The 16,472-nt window shown below is 30.2% G+C and overlaps 1 long non-coding RNA gene across 1 annotated transcript; it reads right to left on the bottom strand.

The window, feature by feature from the left end:
* Nucleotides 1-1,043: 1,043 nt before the first annotated feature.
* LOC149988359 (uncharacterized) lies at nt 1,044-1,901 on the bottom strand. The gene is made up of 2 exons (XR_016504905.1): nt 1,767-1,901; nt 1,044-1,669 (listed from the first exon to the last, which is right to left on the bottom strand). It is a non-coding gene; the product is annotated as an uncharacterized LOC149988359 (long non-coding RNA).
* Between the last annotated feature and the right edge of the window lie 14,571 nt (nt 1,902-16,472).

Below are 16,472 nucleotides of genomic sequence, written 5' to 3'. Positions count from 1 at the left end.
GATATATGCCATATTCTCTAATGGAGATAATAGGTTTAGAATACGTAACTCTTTATCTGAGAATAAAGAAAGATCGCTTAAGGATTTAAGAAGTATCAATAGAGGTAGATGCATAGACTCACATAGCGGATCTATGATGATGGACATATTACTGTACTTGCTTACATACAAGACTAAACAAGAAAGTATTATGGATATCATAGGACCTATGTTCTATAATTTCTCAGATCAAGAAAATCTTATAAGTACCAAAAAGATGCATACCACAAAAGCATTTATAGATTCAAAGTATGATAGTCTGCTATTACTTCCTTACAACGTAAAGCAGAAATTATATGGATGGATAATCATAAGAACCAAAAAGGAGCTTGCAGATATCATGATTAAAATCTTAACAGAGAATGATATGTATATAATCAACTAATAAATAATACGACCTTGTAGTGTACATTAATAACATCAACCAGTCATGGCCTCTAAAAAAAGAGTTATATATGATTTGAACCCTTTGAATATAATGTTCACACCTGTGACAGATGCATTCCAATCTTCTGGGTCAAAAGGAAAGTCCGCAATTCCATCTGCTGGAAAAAGAGTTGGTATCTCATACAAAGCAGAAAATGGAATAGAGTATCCCTTGATACTAGCACCAAAAGGGTGTATGTTCTATTCATTTGGAATACAAGATGATTCTTTTTCAGGATCTAGCAATAAAGGAAGCAAGAGTATGTGTATTAGCATAGGTGTAGAAGATGGTAAAGATACCAATGAAAATGCATTTTGTGCTAATGTGCATGCAATATACGATCGCTGTAAAGAATATATCATGAAGCATCCCAAGGATGTTGGTATCAAAGTGTCAAAGGATACAATAGATGATATGTTCAAACATCCATTAAAGGAATTTACAAAGGATGGTATCACAACAATGCAAATGTATGCAAAGCTTATTGTAAGTAACAAAGATTCAAAAGTATGGACTACCTTCTATGACACAAAACAGAACAAGGTGGATTCTAAGTCCCTAGAAGGAACTCATTGTCGAGTGTATCCTGCTTTGCTATTTGATTCGTTGTACTTCTGGTCTGGTAGTAGAGCTTCACTACAGTGTAAACTCTCAGAAGCTGTGGTGGAGTTAGTAGACAGAGCTACTCCATCGTTGGATATGAGTTTGTTGAAGATAAAGGATGAGAAAGAGAACATATAAAAAAACATTTTTTTTAAGCATTACTATAGGTGCAAATTCTTACGGTCAACAACTGTAGTGCTCATCACATAACTAGTACATACTGTTTCTTATAGTGTACAAAGCATATGACGGCTACACGATAAGAAAAAAAAAATATACGCTCCTTTTCTGATTTTTTTTAGCAATACCTTCTCACAGCTACAGAACATACTTATAAACTTATCAACTACTTGTGCATATGCGTTGAATACCACTCTGCAACAATGAAATCCAAAGGAAAAGTCATCCTCTTCGGAAAGACTGGTAGCGGTAAGTCCACTATTGCTAATGCTCTTGTAACAGGAAACGAAGGAGATCAGGTGTTTGGAGTCAGTGCAGGATTCAGAGGATGTACCTCATCATTACAGACAGCTAGCGGAAGAGGATGGGAAGTAGTTGACACCATTGGACTCGGAGAATCCACAACTGGTACTGTTTCCTCTGAAGATGTGGAAAACATGATACTTGAGTTCCTGAAAAATGTAAAGAACAACTACTCACACATCATATATGTTAAATCTGGGGCTGAAAGATTTACCATTATGGATGAGAAGATATGGGCAGCCTTTACAAGCGTATTCGAAGGCGCAGAGGAATCGTTTATCGTACTTATTACACATAAGAATCAAAGATGGCTCAACACTCAATGGGATGATGGCAGTCTGCCTAAGTGGATTCGAGACCTTGGTAAGAACAGAGTCTTTATTACGAGTCTCCCGCCAGTGGATGAGGATGAGGAGACAGAGAAGGAGTACAAGATCATCAGAGATGAGTCCCTAGCAACACTTGAAATCGAACTGGAGAGGTCGTTCGCTGAGCGAGAATATAAATACTCTAGTCCTACTATTAATCAAATGAACGAGTCACAGTTGCGATAGATGGCTCGAAGGATACTTGCGCGTATTGGAGATGCAGTGCAAGAGCTGCTAGAAGCTGCTTCTGACGTTCCAGGACTCCGGAACTATGCAAACACACTAAGGCTGTTTTTGCGTATGTTCACAAAAGTCGGATAGTAGTAACAATAAAAAAAAAAGAACACAAGCTTCTGTGACTATGTTTGTGTTCTTTTTTTTTATTGCAAAAGTAGAACGAAGTCCTCGTCCATCTTATCTCTTCCTCTTGCTTTCGATGTAACATATCTCGTAGGCCGTTCAACGTATCTCTGAAAGATATCTATCAACCATTCTGAGATCTCTGTTTGTATCCAAGCACCAACTCTTGCAGTACTTGTGTCTTTTATATAACTAAGCCTATCATGTGACAGGTTATTTATGTGACATCGCCCATCTGTGACTCTCATGTTAGCAAGCTCTTCTTCTAATCTCTCTAGTGATTTGTTTGCCTTCTTTTTGCGCAGTGCAACCAGATTCTCAGACTTATCTTGGTCATCAGAGGGTGATTCAAAATTTACATAGATGAATTTTTTGCATCCTTCAAATCCCTTGGCCAAATGGTCTATGTCTTCCTGCGCAAAGTTATTTTTCTGACCAGTAACAACAATACAGAAATTTTCTTTTGCATGCGAGAAGACACGTCTGAAAAGAGCCCAAACGGATTCATCATAGCGATCCAGTCTAGTATGTTGAAGTACGTAGATGTAATACGAGTGTATTCCACCAACCTTTGACACAAACGTTTTTAATTTTTCAACTGCTTCGTCAGTAGGTATTGTTCTACCTCGAGCTTCTCCGAAACCGGGAGTATCAGTGACAAACCAACCTCTACCTTGGCCTCGTCGAACACCTACAGTCACACCCTTTGCACTTGCTCCATGCTTGAACTCCTCCGAAGGAATATCAAGGCTTCCTTTGGTCAGCATGTGCGCAACGCTTGACTTACCAGCTCCTGTTCTCCCAAACAACATCACTCTTTCACCAGACCAAACATTGAACGGTTGCAGCACCCTTCCATTCGTATCTACGTCTATTTTTGTACTTATCAAAAACGTTCCTGCCCCATCTACTGCAGAAAGAACAGATAGTACACTATCTGATGGAGTAATTCCTCGAATCTTCCTGCCAAAGCAATTTTGTAGATCAGGGTGCGTAATTGTAGCACTTTCAATGACGACAATAATTTGTTGTCTATAATCTCCAAACACTGTATACATTGTCACTAGTTGTCTGCTTGTAACAATATTTCCACCTAGAGCCCACACGACCTTGACTTTGTATCCGTCGAGTCTTCTCAGTGAATTTGCCGACGCCCACCTCCTGAGCTCAGGCAATCCTGTTTCTAACAAGGAAAGATATTCGGTATCTACAACAGAATAATCTCTTGTAGCACCTAGGGTATCCCTCAGACGATTAGCAATAACAGACTTGTAGCCATCGTGTCCAACGATGACGATAATGCCTTTATTATCTTCCTTAGCCTTTCTGATTTGTTCGAAAGTAGAGCAGGGCTGAAGGATGCTCGTACTGGCCATGACAATAGGTCTATGTTGATAAACAAGGAAAAGATATAGGCACAATAAGTGTAGTTTGATTAGCGTGTAATCGTAGATAAAAAACGTATTTTTCTATCAATAATTTTGTATCAGGTAAAGAATGATACGTAGTAGATTTTGCTTGTCTAGGACTTGTTACTTAGCTCATGAGCTTGACTTTGACACTCACAGAGTAGTACTCTAGGTCTATCAAAAATCTCACGCATCTTAGATTGTAAGCAACTAACGGTATTGCTTACAACCCCATCAAGGAATCCTTTTGATATATCGTGTTTACCTACTAAGTATTTAAATTTGTTAGATCTTTGTTTGGTACTACCTTCTAGTCTAAAGCATTGTAAGCTTTTATAAACTCCCATATCTATGAATTCACCAAAGTGTGTAGCACTACGTACAGCATAAGCAACTGCTAGACACTGTTGCGATGAGACAAAGTACAAGTTCGAGACAACAACATGAAAAGATACTTTCGTGTTGCTACTATCAATGCTTTGGTACACAAGAACATCTATTCTTTCTCTTAATACTTTCTCTAGAATAGAAGTTATGTGTTCTATAAAGATATTTGTTTCTATGTTCCACTTATCAGCAGGACAATCTATGTCAAGTCTGAACTTTTGAGGACCTTCTCTTATGACTTCTGAGAACTTCCTCTCACTAGGAAGTAGTCTCTTGTACCATAATAAGAAGTATTCTCAGCTTTCAAAAAAAGCAAAGTACCTTCTATCATCATCATCTACTCGTTGAACTATACATCTGTCCTTGTCCGTTAAGATATTACTTAACGGAGCTGTTTTTATTGTGTTGTAGAACATCTTTCCTTTATACATCTTGCTCATCTTGACAAGTGCTTGATGTTGCAATGCATAGGCAATAATGTCTAGCAACCGCGGAAGTGATATCCTTTCAGTTGCATTCGTACATGATACTGCAGCGCCAGCATGATGGCATCAATCTTTGTAAAGCTTTTTGGGCTTTCCCAAGGTCAATTTAAAGATCCAATGTTACATTTTCTCGACGCCTACAATGGAAAGTATATTGTAGAAGACGTGCACAGAATGTGCGTAGCCTTTAAAACATCACAAGAGAGTACCTATGCGTACTTCTTCCCAACAATACCTACAGACTATAAGCTGATATCTTCGTTAACAACTATTACTTCCAATGGCTCTAGTGTCGTATTCTCAACCGACGAATCTTGTATTGTTGAGGAAGCAGTGTTCTGTTTTCCCTGTGATGATGTTGATGATGCTGTACAATATCTTGGTCTAAGCTGTAATAAGAGCAAGCACTACAGCACGATGGTAGAAGCTTGTTCTACATGGACTATAGAACTTGAAGAGAGAGGTAAGAAAGATATTTAAGTTGAGACCTTGTGTCATGAGTATAAAATTCACTCCTCAATCCAAATTACAAGATGACATCAATTAAGAATTGCTTGTAATTGGTGGTATAAAGTAGAAGTAATAAGAAGAAGAACAAAAGAAGTCCAACACAAAAACAAGTGAAACAAGTACAAAATATTCACTATAAAACTAGTTATAGTTTATTCACTGAGTTTTCACCTAGTAAATAGAAGAAATAATATTTTAGTGGAACTAAGGACCGAATAAATAATAATTCGGGTCTTTTTGATCAATAAGATCCTTATTTTTTTGATAAAACTCAAATATGCCTATGTTGTTTAGCTAGACCCTTATTCATTTATGCAAATAAAGAATATAGTATTTTTCCTTTTATAAGATGTATTGTTCATACTTTATATTCCTTACATTTATTCTTAGATGTTTTTGTTGGAAATAGTTCATTGTTTAATGTTTCTAACTGTAAAGAGTTGTTATCAATTATTTCTTTGATATAATAAGGTCCTAATCAGAGACTATCAAATTTTCCGGGAAAATCCATTCTCCTTGCATCTTGTAATAACACTAGCATCCCTAGTTGTAAGTCCTTCTTTTTGTCATTTTTTTTTTATCAAAAGTATTTTTTATTTTTTATTTTTTATTTTCTATATATTGAGCTTTGGTCCTTTGAATTTCATCAAGGTCCTTCAATTGTTCTAATCTATTCTTTAAAGATTCTTAAATTGTTAACCTATCATTTATTACTATCTTTAAAAAATTGATTTCAAATTCTATTGATAGTATAGCTTCTATTCTATACACTAAGGAAAATAGAATGACTTTGGTTGTGACCTTGTAGATTGTCTGGTAAGCTCACAAAGCTACTAATAATTTTGTATGTGAATCCCTCTTTGAATCTTATATTGGCTTTCTTAGGATATTAACTAAAATTTTGTTCACTCTTTTTGTATGACAATTAGTTTGTAGATGGTAGAGAGTAGTCATATGATTGTTGATATTAAATCTATTAATCATCTCCTCTATCACATTTTTCAAGAAGTGTATTCCTTGATTACTAATCAAAATTTTGGAACAACCAAATTGAGTAATGATTTATTCATACATAAAATTAGCCGCATGGATAGCATCATTAATTTTGATAATTCTTGCTTCAACTTACTTTGTTAAATATTTTGTAGTTACCACTATGTTTTTTATCTCTCTTGAAGAATTAGGATGAATTTCTCTTATATAATCAATCTCCTATTTTTTAAAGGGAATTAAAGATAAAGATATGTAGACAAAAAGTACTATATGAAAATCATTTTTTGCATAATATTGATAAGCATCACATCTTTTAGCATAATCATGCACATCTTGGAATATGGTAGGCCAGTAATACCTAACTTTTATTATCTTTTGAGCTATCAATCTACTCAAGAAGTAGCCTTTACATGCACTATTATGGCATGCCATTAATATGGCTAGGACTTCACCAAACACTACACATTGTTTGAGTAGACCATCTACTCTTTGATGATATAATTGTTTCTCTATAATAACAAAATGAGTGTTAATAATTATAATCTTATGTTGTTCATATTTGGCCAATCTTTTTGAAAACTGATTAAAATTTAAAAAATTTGTAATATAGTTATATCAAATAAGATGGGTGGAAATGATATAAAAGAATTTATCTATTAAGTTTTCATCAATAGGAGTAGGGCTTAATTCTCCTTTTAACATCAAAAGATAATCAGCTTGGTCATGTAATTTTCTAACTTTGTATTCAATCTTGTAGTAAAATTCTCTTAATAATAATATCCATCGAGCTATACGACCATTCAAATTTTCTTTATTGAGTAGGTATTTGATGGCCATATGGTCAACAAAAAACACCACAAAATTTAATAAAAAGTAATATTGGAATTTCTTCACAGAAAAGACCATGCTTAAGCATTCTCTTTTTGTGATACTATAATTTTGTTTTTTCGCATTTAAATTTTTGCTAGCAAATACAATAGGATAATTTTTATGTTCACATTCTATTGATTGATATAATACACTACCTATTGCCATGGATGAAGCATCATAATAGATATGAAAGAAAATATTCTAATTATGTAGTTTTAAAATATGATATGAGCTTACTGTCGTTTTTATTCAATCAAATACACCTTGATATTCTTTTTTTCTATTCAAACTTAACCAACTTACTTTTGAGGTTGATAATGGATAAAGTTTTTGTAGCATAATTGATAATTAATTTCCAATATCATCCAAGATATTATAAGATCCTTTCTACCTCCTTAACATTTATAAGAGATGTTGAAGATCAATAAGATCTTGTATAGTTGCTACTACATAGAGTTAAATCATAATAAATTACTAATAATAAAAAGATAACAAAAGATTAAAAGATATTAGTATGGTGGTGGCTAACTTAAGATGAATCTAGGATTTAATTGGATGTAAAAAAGAAAGATGAAAATAATTAAGTTCATCTACAATTGATGTAAATTCTAGCTATAAGTAAAGAATGTTGGAAATGAAGGTCATCTTATTCCATACTTCATTTTGTGTAAAACCTTACTGATGTTAAGTATTGTGGTTTCTAACTTCTCTTTCTTCAATAGGTTATAGATCCACTTATCTTTTCTTGTGAGTTTTTTTGAAGTTATATAAAGTCTTTGTTATTGTGTGGAATAGATCATATTGTTGTTGCTGATGTTAGGGTTTTAAAACTCCAAACTTTTAGATTCAGATCTAGATTTAGATCTTTGTTTGCTCTTACTTGTTATTAAGTACATTTTGGATTTAGGATTTGATTTGTTTCCTATAGTGATGTTATAAAATACTAGTATTGTATTTTTTTTATTGATTAAGATCTTTAGTGGACTAACTTTATAGTTTTATGTGTTAAAAGAATTTAAGGTGCTTAAAAGACCTCTTATAGTACTTAGAGGTGATTTATGAGCATAATAGTGGAGTTCTTCCAAGTTACTCATCTCATACTCTTTTTCTAATTTTATCTTCAACTAATTCAACTTCTTCATGGTGTTACTTAATATGATCAAATCATCAACATAGACGATGGCAATCAATATGAATTCATTTGATTGCATCACATACAAAGAATGATCAACCTTACTTCTTACAAATCCCTCATTCAAAAAGAATGTATCAATAGTTTGGTACCATATCCTTGATGATTGTTTTAATCCATATAAAGATTTTTTCAACTTACAAACAAGGTGTTGTTTGCCATCTTCAACAAATCCTTAAGGTTGATCTATATAGATGTCTTCTTTCAACTTTCCATTCAAAAAAGCCATCTTCATATCTATTTGATGCATCTCCAAGTCCATTGCTGCCCCAATTGCTACAATGATTCTAATGGTGGTGAATTTGGCCATTGGAGCAAATATCTCATTGAAATCAATACCAACAACTTGTGAGTAGCCTTTGGCAACTAATCTTTCCTTGTATCTTACAACATTATCCACTACATTTCTTTTAGTTCTAATTATCCACTTACAACCAATCAAAGATTAATTTGGAGGAAGTTGAATCAATTCTCATGTTCCATTCTTGATAAGAGATTTTTATTCATCTTCCAAGGCCTTCTCTCACTTCATTACATCTATAGACTTCATTGCATCACACAAATTCAATGGATGGATAAGAAGTGCAACATTGGCATATTCTTTATGTACTTGAGGAAAGATGTGGTTCTTCTACCATTCATCAAGTTGTTTTCTATGTCTAAAAGATATCTCCTTTCATTTGAAGAAGATTCATCTTGTTACTTTCCATGCTTGCTTCTTAGCTTCTTCTTTCTTAAACCTTGTCTTTTGTCACTCAAAGACTGATATTCTTCATCATCATCATCATGATCTTCAATATCTTGAACATCTTCATTGCTGATCCTAGAAATTATAGAGGCCTCATTCTTCATTTCTTTATCTTCATTCACACCATCTTCATTGTCATCATTTTCTTCTTTCTTTGTTGTAATTGAAGATGTATCTACAAATACACTATTATTCTCACTTGGATAAATCTCCAAGTCCTCACAAGCACTCTTATGTTCTAAAAATTCTACATCAGGACTTTTGATGATCTTCTTGATATTCAAAACCATTAGCATATATGCCTTAGTATCTTCACAATATCCAAAAAACATATATTTTATACCTTTTGCATTAAATTTGGACCTCATACAATCTCATACTTTTGCATAGGCAATGCATCTAAAAGTCTTCATATATAAAAATACAAGGTTTTCTCCCACTCCAAGCTTCTTCGAGAGTTTTTGATGTAAGTACACTTGTAGGCCACATATTCTTTGTATACACTGCTATTACTATGGCTTCCACATAATATTCAAATCCAAGATTTTGAGCATGTAGCATACTCCTTGCCATCTTTACAATGATATGATTTGTTCTTTCAGCAACTTCATTTTGTAGTAGAGTATATAGACTAGAGATTTGTCTTGCAATGCCTTGAATCTTCAAAAATTCATCAAAATGCTTTGATATGTACTCAGCTCCATTGTTTGTATGCAACACCTTGATCTTGCAATCACATTACTTTTCAATAAGTGCCTTAAACTCCTTGAATCTAGTATAGCACTCACTTTTGCATTTGATGATATAAATCTACATCTTCATTGAAAAATCATCAATGAATGTGACAAAATACTATACTCCACCTATTGATGGTGTCTTCATAGGTCCACAAACATTCAAATCTACAATCTCCAACAACTTATTGATATGTGTTGCTACTCAACTTGGAGATAAGGCCCTTTGTTGTTTGTCTTAAATATAATCTTCACAAGCAAGTGTATTGGCATTGTAGCTAAATTGACCAAGATTCATGCCACTTACCATGGATTGGAGTTCTTTCATGTTCTTGGCATTCAAATGACCAAGGCATTGATGCCAAATGCCAAACTTAACTTGATCAAGTGAAAACTTAATAAATGCAGCCACTTCAACTCAAATTACCATCTTGCACTTGATCAAATAAAAGTTGCCATTTCTAAAGCCCTTGGTAATATCATCTCCATCCAATGTCTTTATAAAGTATCCATTCTTATCAAATTATACTTTACAACCATACGAAACTAATTTACTCATCGAAAGGAGGTTTTTCTTCAACTTGGATATATACAAGACATCCTTCAATCTGATCCTCCTCGTTTTTTCTCTCAAAATAATATCTATTGCAATGGATTCTATTCTAATAGCTTGTACCATGCCATTGTCTCTCATAAAGAAATTTATTACTAAAATTTCTTTATAAGTGTCAAATGAACACTGGTATAGTATCATGTGCTTAATGGTACCTAAGTTAACAATCCACTTGGATATAGCAGCCATAGAGGTGCCTTCACTTGCCATGATTGCAAAATAATCTCCTCTAAATTATTCGTGTATATTATTGGTACTTTCTCTATGTCTCTTTTTGGTCTTACAGCAATTTCGTCCAAAATCACCTTGTTTTCTACAAATGAAGTAAGTTTTGACAATACCTCGTTTATATGAAAGGTTACTCTTACTTTGACATGAATAGAGTGTTGAATCTTCACTTTGAGGCTCTTTTTCTTTCGTCTTGGTCACTTCATGGGCAAGTCTTAGAGTCATGTAGTCCATTATAAGTTCCTTCAACTTAATGGACTCCAATGGTATAATGAAGTAATTATAGGACTCGAAAAGACTCATCAGCAAGGTTATGATAATATCTCCCTCTTCTAAAGGCTTGTCAATAATTGTTAATTGATTTTCAAGAGCCTTTATCTTATTGACATGAGCCATGAGACCTTCACCTTCTTCCATCTTACAAGTGAAGAACTTCCTCTTTGTAAAGATAATGTTGGATAAGTTCTTGTTGTCATATATGTTGCAAAGAGTCTTTTATGCTTCAACTAGTCCTTTGCAAGAGATGATGTCAAAAAAATTGGCTTCATCCAAATTAGTCATAATTATGCCAAAAGCCTTCTTTTCACGTCTTTTAAAGTCCTTCTTCTCCTTAGCATTTGCATGTATGCTTGGAGCCTCTTCACTTTCATCTATAATGTCCCAAAGGTCCAAAGACGCCAATAAAATCTCCATTTTGACCTCCCAATGGTAGAAATTTTCTCTTCTAAACTTCTCAATCACTCTCAAACCTTCATCTTATCTGGATGCCATGTCTAAGAAGGATTCTATCAAAAAATATCAAGAAAAAGAGTCACTATGAGTTTGTAATCACCAAAAAAATTTAATACTAGCAGAATCTCAGAATGCCTTCTTGTCAACAAATGAGTGCTTTCTTACTCAAAAAAATCTCAATTCAAGATTTGAAGCTTCTAACAAGTATGTGTACTCCAATTAATCTGACTATCATGAACTCTCACTCTTTAGAATCAATTATTTCACTATACTTACAAGATAAATGAAACAACATCAGCAAAACAAAAGACTCTATTAAGGTCTCTCTATAAAATCTTAAATTCTTAACCTTAGGAGATAAAAATCCACAAAACAATGTTAGAGATGTATAAGTTCAAAGTCAACACGTCTTCATGTCCAAAACACAAGTTTCAATCTTAGAAACCCTAACATCAGCAAACACCATAAGATCTATTACACACAAGTATAACTACAAGAGAATGATACTAACTTACTTAAATGGCACAACAAAGTATGAGTGGGCCCATAATCTATTGAAAAAATACAACAAGTAAGACACAAGTAAATAGAAATGAGCAAGGTTGTATATAAGAGAAGTAAGGAATGAGATACATCTCACTTCCAACATCCTTTACTTATAGATGGTGGTTGCTAACCAATGAGGTAACTTCCATCTTTTTGATATTACATCCATTTCTACTTCATCCAACTAAATCATAGGTTCTTTTCTAATCTAGCAACCACCTTAGTTATTTTCCTTCACTTTTTTGTTGCCCTTTGACTATTAACAACTTATCTAAAGTAATACTTATTTACTTCAATAAATAATTCTTAAAAATTTTATGATTCTTCTAAATTTAAATTCAAAAAAAATCTACTTTATTTTGAAAGATGGTTATATATTCTAGAAGGCAAAGTATAAATATGTATTTTCTAAATTCATCATGACTTTCTAGCAGTTGGACATTTTAGATGCAACAAGTCTTTGAACTTAATATGAAGAGATTTATAGTGGCTTCAAATGTAAAAAGAAATTAAAGACTTTATACAATCATCTGACATTTATTCAATTTCAAAAACTCCTTGTCACTTACTATATGGACTTCTTTGGCTATTACATATTCTGAAATAACCATCGTCTTCTATCTCTATAGATTTTATTATACATCTTTTAATCTCAGGATTGTATGATTCTACATTTATAATAGTAGATCATTTTACCATGATAGTATATTTTGTACCATGTAAAAAATCCATCATAAGTAAAGAAACAACTAAGTTTTTTCTTAAAAATATCTATTATTATTATGAATTGTTCAAGGATATTATATTAGATAGAAGGAATCAATTTGTATCAAGATTTTAAAGAATTCTTTTTAAAGTTCTATAAATAGACATATAAATATCTTTGATATTTTATCTTCAAATTGATGGATAGATAGAGCATATAAACGAAGTTTTGGAACAATATTTAAGATGTACTATCAAGTATCAAGAAGATGATTGCACAAATCTTTTGCAATTTGTAGAGTTTTCTTATAATAATATAATATATTCTTCTTTACAATAACTATTTGTGAGTTTTATTTGTTAATTATGGTTAACATCTATAATTTAATGTTTTTGACTTTTTAAAAGTTGATAATCTTGTGGTAGAAGATTTGACAAATTATTTATTTAAGCTATATATAACAATCAAGACATAATTAAAAGAAGTTCAAGAATGACAAAAGACCAATGTGGATGCCTATTGCAAAGAGCAATATCAATTTTAGATTGATAATAAAATATGGTTACTTCATGAAAATATCAGGACTAATCATCCTTAAGACAAGTTGGATTATCAAAGGCTTCAACCATTTCTTATTTCTAAGCATATCAATCTAGCTGCTCATTGATTACATCTATCAAAGTCTATAAAGATCTATTCCATATTCTATATATTTCTTTTTGAGCCATGTAAGATAGTGAATATCTTAGGAAAAAAATAAATGCTATCTCTTCATATAAAAGTGAATAATAATCAATAATTTAAAATAAAAAAATCTTAGATTCAGGGTAGTCCCAAAAAATTGGAATATCTTAATTATTGGCATAGATATAATATTAGAAAATATATATACGAGCCAAAAAATAATCTTATAAGCATAGCAAAATAGGTTGATGCTTTTTATGGATGAAATGTATCAAAACTAAGAGAAAGAATAGTAAGATCCATAAAAGATGATGATTGCTCTTCATAAAACTTGTCTTTAGAAGGAAAAATAATATCATAGATATATACATTTATTTAAATAAGAACTATTAAATAGAAGGTAAACATAGGTAGATTTAATATTATCTTATAGCAAAACTTCTTAGAAGCTTTTTAGATGCATATTTGATTTTATACATGTTTATAGTTATTTGATAGGTTAGAAACTTGGCTAATAAATTAACCACATATTGTACATATTAATAGCTTATAATACAAGCTAATAATATGGCACATATATAAGAAACTTATCTTGTAAGTTAAGACATGTGTCTTGCAAAGTCACCACATGTTGGAGGTCTTATAAAACATTGCCATGTTGCTCTCAATTAGATAGTATATATAGAGGCAAGAGTGAAGCCATCTTCATTCTTATCAATGCTATTCTAGTCCTTAGTCTTGTTTCAAGACTTTTTACTCTTCTTCTCTTTGATAATAGCCATTCCAGTTCAATATATTACTATCTTTAAGTGATTTTTTAATCTTTTCAAATAATACAAGAGTGTATTGAGTTTTTCTTTTTTTGAGATTCATATCCTTGTCATTGTGTAATTTTGTTCCTCACGATCTAGTTCCAACTCTTGTTTATAATTGATATTCTTTGGATATTTATTTCTAGCCTTTTAAGGTAATTTTTGCTAAAAACTATTCTTAACTTTTTCTTAAAGATTCCTATAAAATTATTATTTCTAATCTACTTTAATTTGTCTTATTTATGGTCCTACAAAGTAAGTAGAAATTTTTTTACAAAAAGACAATATTAATACAAAATATATTACCTTCCTATCATTTATCCATGATTTTATAAACTAATATTTATATTTTTTTTAATTCATCTTGTAGCCATGTTATAATACAAAAATTCTAATTTATACCATACTTTTAATAAAATAACTTTAATACTATTATTATATAAATACATATTGTATTTCTATAAATCATTAAATCATTTGAATGTATATTATATCAAAACCAACTAATCAAATGAATAAAATATTAAAATAAATAAACTTTACTACTTTAACATTATAATATATTTCTTATTTTATATAGTTTATTGATCTTTATTTTTAGAAATAATAAAAAAAAACTTTTCCATTAATTTTGAAAATCTATTAAAATTATGTCCAAAATTCAAATGTTGTAAAGAATTGAAACTCCAAAATTCTTCAATTAATTTAATTTAAAGTTAATGTTGGACTCTTTTTTTCTTGTTCTTCTTACTTTTTTTTTATATGTAAATTCTATACCATGAATTTTTTGAAAAAAAATTCTAAATATATTATTACAAGTAAAATTACATTTGCTTCAAAAGCACATATTTTAAATTTATTTTTTTATTATTTAATACTCTAAGACCTACATATCTATTATTTATAAAATGATTAAATTTATTTTTTGGAATACTTCTAACATTAATCTTAGAAGTGCGTAAATGACTTATCTTAAAAACATTATATTATAAACTATAGTTGCTGATTTCTTCTTTTTTAAAATTAATAAATATATTATCTGGCTTAAGATTCTAATGTATAATTTTTATGTCATGAAAATAATACATATACTTAGTAATTTGATACATAACATGAATGAGCAAATCCTATATCATTGATTTTTTTTCTTCAATATATTTGATAAACTCATGTTTTTTAATTATATTATTAAATATAAAATATTATTTTTATATTCTATAAGAAAAATCTCATCAAATTCTTTTATATTCACTTTTATTAAAATATATATATATATATATATATATTGAACAAGATTAAAATGGCTTAAACCTACTAAGATGCCTACTTCAATAAGAACATATTCTTCAAAGGTAGCAAGTATTATCTTTGTGGCACTTAAGATTCCAAACAACTTTGATTTGTAAACAACTCTATTAGCACTTTTTTCTATGTAATCATCAATTTATAAGCTTTTAATGTCATTTAAAAGTTCTAAAATATCCAACTTTCTATCTTCAATGTGATGCAAGTTGTTCCATCTCTATAATAGATATTTAGCTAATCCATATTTTTCAAAACTAATATCTTAGATTCTAAAAATCAATCTTTAAGAAATTCTTGTATTATCTCTTTTAATTTCATTAAATGTAGCAATATCACTCATAATAGATGCATTATAGACATTCAAGTCCAATCTTTTAATTTTTTAATTAAGACATCTAAATATTCAAAAACAATAGAATCAAGATAAGTATATATATATATATATATATATATATATATATATATATATATATATATATATATATATATATCAATGCATATTTTATATAAGTCAAAAAGTTAAATTTTTAAATATATCAAGATATATATTTAATCAATGATATTTATAATTTATTTTTTAATATATTAAAACTCATAGTTTCAAATGCTTCAAATTTTTATGAATAAATATTTTAATCTTATAAATTTAAATATAAATCATATAAATAAGATCAAACACCTATTGATATTATACTATCAAACTAAAATTATCTTCTTATACAAATATTTATAGCTATAAATATTATACAATTTATCATTTTAAATGCCAAATTGTAAATCCATATTGATATGAAATTAAAATTGGTATTCTATACTATATATATTTTTTTAATTTATTCTTCTTATATTCTTTTTTATTAAATTTTTATTAATTTTATATCCTTTCATCACCAAAGCTTCTTCTATTCTATACAAATTTTTAAACTCATGAAACATCATTAACATAAAATAATTATAGTTTTACCAATTAAAATATATATATTTTAATTTTAAATGCATCATTAAAAGTAACATGCATGATTTAGATTGCATTCAAAAATCCATATTACTTCAATTTGTGAATTTTTTCAAAAGCACCTTTATTTATAAGTTCCATAATTTTAAATTTTTCTATATTAATTGAAATTTCAAATGCATCCAATTTTCTACCTTCCATACAATGCAAGTCTTTTAATCCTTATAAAAGAAAGATTGCTAATTTGTAATTTTAAAAATATTTATCTCTTATTGTAAAGCTT

This window comes from Physcomitrium patens, chromosome 9 (assembly GCF_059467195.1).
Source record: "Physcomitrium patens ecotype Gransden chromosome 9, ASM5946719v1, whole genome shotgun sequence".
NCBI classification, from domain to species: Eukaryota; Viridiplantae; Streptophyta; class Bryopsida; order Funariales; family Funariaceae; genus Physcomitrium; species Physcomitrium patens.
The sequence above is the reverse complement of the archived record's forward strand: the minus strand, read 5'-3'. Positions and strand labels throughout refer to the sequence as shown.